This window comes from Staurois parvus, unplaced genomic scaffold, assembly GCF_062004578.1.
Source record: "Staurois parvus isolate SC_StPar_1 unplaced genomic scaffold, SC_StPar_1.0 ptg001054l, whole genome shotgun sequence".
In the NCBI taxonomy this organism is placed as follows: Eukaryota; Metazoa; Chordata; class Amphibia; order Anura; family Ranidae; genus Staurois; species Staurois parvus.
The window spans coordinates 562,586-570,184 of record NW_028318850.1 but is presented as its reverse complement, the minus strand read 5'-3'; the positions used below and the strand labels follow the sequence as shown (position 1 = coordinate 570,184).

The window sequence follows — 7,599 nt, the reverse complement described above, 5'->3', positions numbered from 1 at the left end:
GTCTAAACCCCTCTCCTGTTCAAAGTTCTTTAGCAATAAATAGTAAAAAGACAGTAAAAAGAGCCTGTATTGTCAGTATACATGGACCTGAGCTCATGACTGACAGTCTCTCCTAGTAAGAAAGACCTGGGCAGGACCAGGACAAGGAGTGGGTGGGAGGGGTGGCTGCCCTGGGTGCAATGATTTACTGTAGAGTTGGATGCGCCTTCCTTCTGTTACAAGGCCAACAGGAGTAGTGACATCATCAGTAATTTTGACATCAAGTGAGTGACTGCTGGGTGTAGGGATCCTATGCCCAGCAGTTACTTGCTTGTGACTTCTGGACGTAGAATCCTAAGCTTACACATCATGAATGGGGGGGGGGGGTGAAGTTTGGCATCTTTGCACTGGCAAAGTGGCCCTGCCACAGCATTGGACCTCTGAAATATGAAGTTCATATTAATTTATATCACGCACACATCATTTATATCACAAACACTCAGGTTTTGATTTAGTAATTTCAAATGTATCATTATTTGTAACTGAGTCAGCAAAACCAGAAAGTATTTTTCTCTTAAGTATATTTTGTAATAAATTATCTCCTTTCCTAATTTCACTTCTAATTCGCTTATAGAAACTTCTCATTTTACACATCAAACATAATTGGAATATAATACATAATATGATAATAATAAAAATAATTATTACAGGATGTAATAAAATATTTCCTGCTGCAGATGCAATTGAAGTTTTTCCCAACATTGATACAGTACGTTTAAATTTTGACCACCAAGAATGACCTGAAAATTGAGACCATTCATGTTCTATATCTTGCAAACTCCCTTGTTCATGTTTAAATAATATTTCTGCTTTTTGAAGTTCATCTGATAAAGCTATCAGTAAACCTTCATCTTTTTGAATAACATTTGCCCAATCTCTCCAAGGGAATTCATCCACTTGAGATATATTGTACTGTATGGGAAGAGCACTTATATTTTTCATAAGCATGTTTGTTAAATTCATTCTCATCCCATTAACACTTATTGCTAAAATATCTCCTTCTATACAGAACAAACCTCGACTTAAGTTTTCTGTATGTGTACAAGAAGAGGAGAAGGATTTAACCCTTTCTGAGTTAGACATAACTTGAAAACAAACTTTCTTTTTATCTACAATTGAAATTAACTCAGAAGTGGTTTTAACCTTTTCTATCCTTGCTGAACATAGAGTATGGTTATGGTAACAAGAATGATATATACCTTTGTCTTGATTAGGTAGACAAATAACTTTAGACTGAAATTGTAAATATGAAGACAGATCTAATTGTTCTAACTCAAAATTATTATCAGTAAATGCAAAATCTGTATATTGCAGATGATAATATAGTAACTGTGTGTTGCTAACTGGTAATCCCAAGACAGTGATTGGAACCAACATTTGTTCTTTTCCTGCTACAGGAATCATTGAAGAACTATAACATATGTTCTGATAACATCCAATCCACGTATTTACCCACAGATCAGTATGGTTTATGGCATATACATACTCTCTGGGTAAATTTTGTACAATACCTAGAGGAGTTATTCCACTTTGAAAAGCTTGAGCTATTATTTTAAAATTTGTGGAATCTGAATTTCTAAACATGCTCTGGCTATATGGGAATGCTGTTCACTTGTCATTAAATTAAGAGTAATATTCTCTAAATGTAATATAGATGGACCCATAATATTGGCTGTTTTAATCACCATATTTTCCAATATCTGATTTAAGTTTCTTTGGTGTCCGTTTATGGACCAGCGGTAATAGATCGCTGCTCAGTTCTCCGGCATTCTCGGAGAACACCGTTCTCCTGTGAATGCAGTTTATGAAGCAGTTCTCCAAACGAAAGGAGAACGGTCTCCAAACGCTGGAGAACGGTCTACAAACTCTGGAAAACGGCTCATTTTACTATAATCTGGAGATTATAGTAAAAGATCAGTTTACTAAACAGAGGTAAATTATCTCTGCTTAGTTTTTGGTCCCTCTGATTCTCCAGCTCTGGGCTGGAGAATCTGGAGGGAGAACAGAGATCTCCAGTGAAGGGCTGACATGATCTCCTGAGTGTCATAAACTGTGAATGACCAGAGAATAGCTGAGATCTGTTGAATCGCAGCTATTCTCTGTGTCATAAACGGACACCTTTGTACTTTAATACTATTGCTTCCCACTAAGGTGTCCGTTTATGACACAGAGAATAGCTGCGATTCAACAGATCTCAGCTATTCTCTGGTCATTCACAGTTTATGACATTCAGGAGATCATGTCAGCCCTTCTCTGGAGATCTGTGTTCTCCCTCCAGATTCTCCAGCCCAGAGCTGGAGAATCAGAGGGACCGAAAACTAAGCAGAGATAATTTACCTCTGTTTAGCAAAACTGATCTTTTACTATAATCTCGAGAGATTATAGTAAAATGAGCCGTTTTCCAGAGTTTGTAGACCGTTCTCCAGCGTTTGGAGACCGTTCTCCTTTCGTTTGGAGAACTGCTTCATAAACTGCATTCACAGGAGAACTGTGTTCTCCGAGAATGCCGGAGAATTGAGCAGCGATCTATTACCGCTGGTCCATAAACGGACACCTAAACCAGCTGTCTCGAGATCAGACTTTAATGTACTAATGTCCATACTATTTGTAATACTTCCAATAGTACCAACTCCTCCTAAAATACCTTCAACTATACCACGTTTATTCCTGTGAGGATTCTTAATATTAGTACCAAACCATCTTTCAATACCTAATTCCATATTAACCAGATGTCCTTTACATTGTGGAAACCTTGTTGAGATTTTCCATTCTGAAATGTTAAAGTTCCACAATATAATAACAAACTTTCCTTCTCTCAAAAGAAGTCTGGTTTGGAAATGGTTAATTTGGAAGGGACTGGCTGGAATAAATGTCTTATCTGTACATTGTGTTCTTTTAGGGGATATTACAATTACATTTGTATTTACACATTTCTTTGGATAATTTTCTATTGATATGCAGCATTCATATATATACCTGAATCATTAATAGATATAGTGTTTTGATGATACACAAATTTATCATTATCCCAGTTCAAATTACCAAAAATACTTTTATGGATAACATCAGTTTTATCATGATGAAAACTTCCCAAAAATTCACCATTTCTTTTCCAAGTTAATAATGAATTTTGAGGTAGGTGTATTTGTGTACTACACATCAAATTCAGATTATCCTTTCCTTCTACGAGTCTTAATGATTGAGGAGATATTTTTATCTCTAGGACAATCCAATCTACCACAATAACAATTACTTTGACTTTAGTTTGAACCAAAGCTCTTGTCACTTGGAAATCCCATATTTTCACTATGTCCTCTTTTTCATTACCATTTATATTCAGATGTTCAGGACCAAGAAAGTGTGAATAACTTTGTAATTGATACCAAATATCTGTTTTAGAACTTCCTATTTTTCCAGTTTTTAACATGTCTATTGAAATATCTCCTGACCAAATAGTAGGTTAATTTCCCTTTAAAACTATTAACCAGTATCCCATATCTGATAAATTACATTCAAAGTTACTAGTTTTATTATTGATCATATAAGATCCTTGCATTTTAACAAATTCTGATTTAGACTCTATTTTAGCTCTTACTTCAATATCATTATTATGAACGAAATACAATTCCATACAACAAGTTCTTCCATAACATATGCACACATATCCTAACAAGTCTTCAGCTGTATTAATGTCACTGTCCTTAGGAAAAAATCTTTTGTTCCTAATAAGTGTAATGTCTTTCTTATTTAGGGCTTCAGTCTTGTTAACTTCTGCATTGCTGGAAAAGTTTATGATGTAGATTACGAATATTGTCATTGTCACTAGGAAAAAGATCAATCCTGTGATGATAAGTCTTTCCTTTCTACTGCTTTGATTTTCCTTATGTTCTTTTGTTGTAATGTTTATTTTTCTCTGGAATCTGCGATTCTTTGTCTCTTCCGGATTTTTGAAATCCATGTCTGCAAAAGAAATGCAGTATCAGTATCTCGGTATAAACAATTTACATTGGTCACTGTGCACCCACATTTTTTGTTGTCTGCGCGCATTTTTTACTGAATTAAGAGGTCTTTGCACTTGTACCATTACTCCTTGAACATCCAAAATATCAAATGGACCTTTCCAGTTGCTTTGCCATGGTCCAGTTTTTCTGAAAGTTTTTACCATTACTTGTCCTCCTTTTTCGAACTTAGAAGAATGTGGAGGAACCATTTTTTGCATGTGAGTAGCTGCATGTGGTACAATAGTGTTCAGATTGTTTTGCAACATCTGTAACCACTTTGTTTTTTCTATTGCCTCTTTTTGCGGCGTTGACAAGAATGGTTCATGGAGAAATACAAGACACATTTTCCTTCCTGTCATTAACTCAAAAGGAGAATACTGTGTTGCAGAAGATGTTGTACTTCTGACACTCATCAGAACCAATGGTACAACATCAACCCAAGTATTTCCTCTGTCCAATAACATTTTTGCAATTCTTGATTTGACAGTCCTATTCATTCTTTCTACCATACCTGCAGATTGTGGATGATAGGGCACATGAAATCTCTGTTGTATACCTAAGATTTTATACATTGCCTGCATGATTTTACCTGTGAAATGGGTTCCTCTGTCACTACTGAGGTTTGTTGGTATACCCCAGACTGGAAAAACATGATTAATTAGCATTTTAGCAGTTGTTGATGCATCATCTTTGCGAACAGGCAAGATTTCAATCCATTTTGAGAAAACAACTACATCTAAAGCATATCTGTACCCATTTTTACCTGTAGGTAACGGTCCTATATAATCTAGTTGTAATGTGGACCATGGTCCATCTGCTGGAGTTCTTTGTAATGGAGGTTTTTGACCCTTTGGTCGAGGATTCACTTGAGCACAGATTAGACAAGATTGAACTACACTGTCTACTGTTTCTTCCATTTTGTCCCAGTAAAATTTTTCCTTGAGAATTTCAAGCAATCTTTGTTTACCTATGTGACCTAGACTTTCATAACTGTATTTTGTAAATTCTACCTGTAGATGCTGCGGCATAACAGGACGCAGAAACCCGTTTAAGTCATGACACAAAATTCCGTATTCATATACAAAGGGAAATTTTGGATCAACCTGAGAAGCAGAAAGAGATGGATCCCTTTTCTGTTCTTCTGCAAAGGAGGGAATCTGTGTGTCTGTCTTCCTAACAACATTAACTGAGACTGGTTCAGACTGAATCACTGGTACTCCGTGTAAAGCTGCTTCTTTTGCTAAGAGATCAGCTGTTCTATTGCCTACACTCATCTCATCATTGTCCTTCCTATGAGATGGAATTTTAACAATTGCATAGGCAAAAGGATTTTTCTCTGCTAGCTTAAAAATTGATTCAAGTGTCTCTTTGTGCACTAGAACTTTATTGGATGCATCTACAAAACCTCTACGTTTCCAAGTTGATAAATAATCTGTCAGAGAACGTACAACATATGAACTGTCACTGTAGATCACTAATGGACTTCTGTTCTCTTCCTTGTCTAATGTCATCACAGTTTTTACTGCTTCAAGTTCTGCCCTTTGAGCTGAAAAATGTCCTGGCAATTTGTGCTGTATAGAATAATTACGCTCTGGATACCAAATTGAATATCCACTGTAATAATTACCTGACATACAGTATCGTGAACCATCAACAAATACAGGTTCATCAATTTTCTCTGCCTCTCTACGAAAAAGAGGAGAGGAAGTCTCTTGGACTTCACATAAACATTCATGTTCTAACCCGTTGTATTTCATCAACTGAGGTAGGACATACTTGGCATTATGTTCAACCTGTATTTGCTTAGGTGATAGAGCCAACAACCATTGAGAAAATCTTTGGTTGGAAACTCCCGGAACATTTTTCTCAAAAAGAAACTTCAATGTGCTATGTGGAGTTTGTAGAATAATTTTGTTGAATCCTACAATATGCTCTGTTGCTTTTACTGCATAATGTACTCCCACAAGTTGTCTGACACAATCATCAAAACCTCTCTCTACAGGGGTAAGAAGACGTGAGAAGTATCCAAGACTTCTCCAGACTCCTCCCTGTTTCTGAATCTAGACAGCTGAGATTGCAGTTTCTGAAGCATGCACTTGCAAAGCAAATGGTGCTTGCTCATCCACAGTAGCCAAAGCTGGAGCTGTTTGTAAATCATTTTTCAACATTTCAAAAGCCTTTTGCTGGATTTCTGTCCAGGGACCAAATACATTTTCCTCATTGTACTTCAACAAATCATACAATGGTTTGGCTTTTTCTGCAAATGATTCGATAAAATCTCTAGAAAAATTTACCAAACCCAGAAACTGTCTCAGTGATTTGAATGTTGTTGGTACAGGAAGTGACGCAATAGACTCAATTCGTTCCTGTAAAGGCTGTCTCTTTCCTGGACCAATCAGAACTCCAAGAAATTTTACTTCATTTTTCATGAGCTGAACTTTGCGTGTATTCAGCTTGAGACCTTCGTCTTGCAGAAGTGTAAACAATTCTGCTAAGAGGGTCCTGTGTTCAATCTCAGAATCCGTCATAAGCAAGATATTATCTACATATTGTATTAAACAATCAGGTCTAGAGAATTTAGACAAAACTTTTGCTAATGCCTGATGTAATATATAAATAAATAAAGTGCAGCGCTAAATCATATCAAAAAAGTTCGTTCTTAGAAATTCATTGTCAAAAGTTCATGAGATATCTCGATCAATACAATGGTATGCACAGCTAGAAGGATCCAGTGGAAATGACAGAAATGCGCACTCACCGACCGCGCATAGGAAATGCGCTTTTGTGTGTTAAAATCACAGGTGTCGAACTCCCTCAGGACGAGGTGTCATCAGGCGGTGATCTGCTAGGCTCACAGGACCTCCTTAGGATCAGGATTAAAACGGCCAGGTGAGGGCTCCCTCCTCCAGATGTAGCTGTGTATGCCAGTCTGATAACCCCTCAATAAGGGGTAATAAATGGGAAAATGCCCATAGTGTAGTATTTCAAAAGTTTATTGTATAACAAATATAACAGGACAGGTCAGTGTTAAAACTGGCAAACAGCCAGAAAGTGCAGGGTAAAAGGTACTAATACTGACCTAGAGTAAAATGGCCGCCAGACCTCCTCGTGGTCTGGGCGGCTATGAGGCGTCACAAGCTGTCAGTTCCTCCTGAGGCCTTTCGTGCTAAGGCACATCTTCAGAGGGGAGGCTGACAGCTTTGTGACAGACGCCAGATTCTGAAATAGCAGAGAGCGGGAGCCGCGCATGCGCACAAACTCGCCGCCATTTTCAAGTGGACCGGGCAACTGCGCATGCGCCTAGACGCCATTTTGCCGTGGATATAGGAACTGCCAGCAGAGATGCAATACATACAGCTGTCAGGGCACACTGAAAGGTGCTTTTGAGCCGAAAATAGTGGCTCATGATCCCAGGGGATAAGCAAAATGATCAGTCCGGTATTACAGCGAAAAATATAGCGCCAGAACCCCTTGACAAGTGCTTTTATCACCAGGGATGGTGGTTCTTAGGGAAGTTAATGCTAACTTATCCACAGCACATGGAGGTGCTCCGGATACA

The 7,599-nt window shown here is 37.7% G+C and overlaps 1 pseudogene; it reads right to left on the bottom strand.

Annotated features, from left to right (window-relative positions):
• Positions 1-468: 468 nt before the first annotated feature.
• Positions 469-5,797, bottom strand: LOC149440760 (uncharacterized; annotated as a pseudogene).
• Between the last annotated feature and the right edge of the window lie 1,802 nt (positions 5,798-7,599).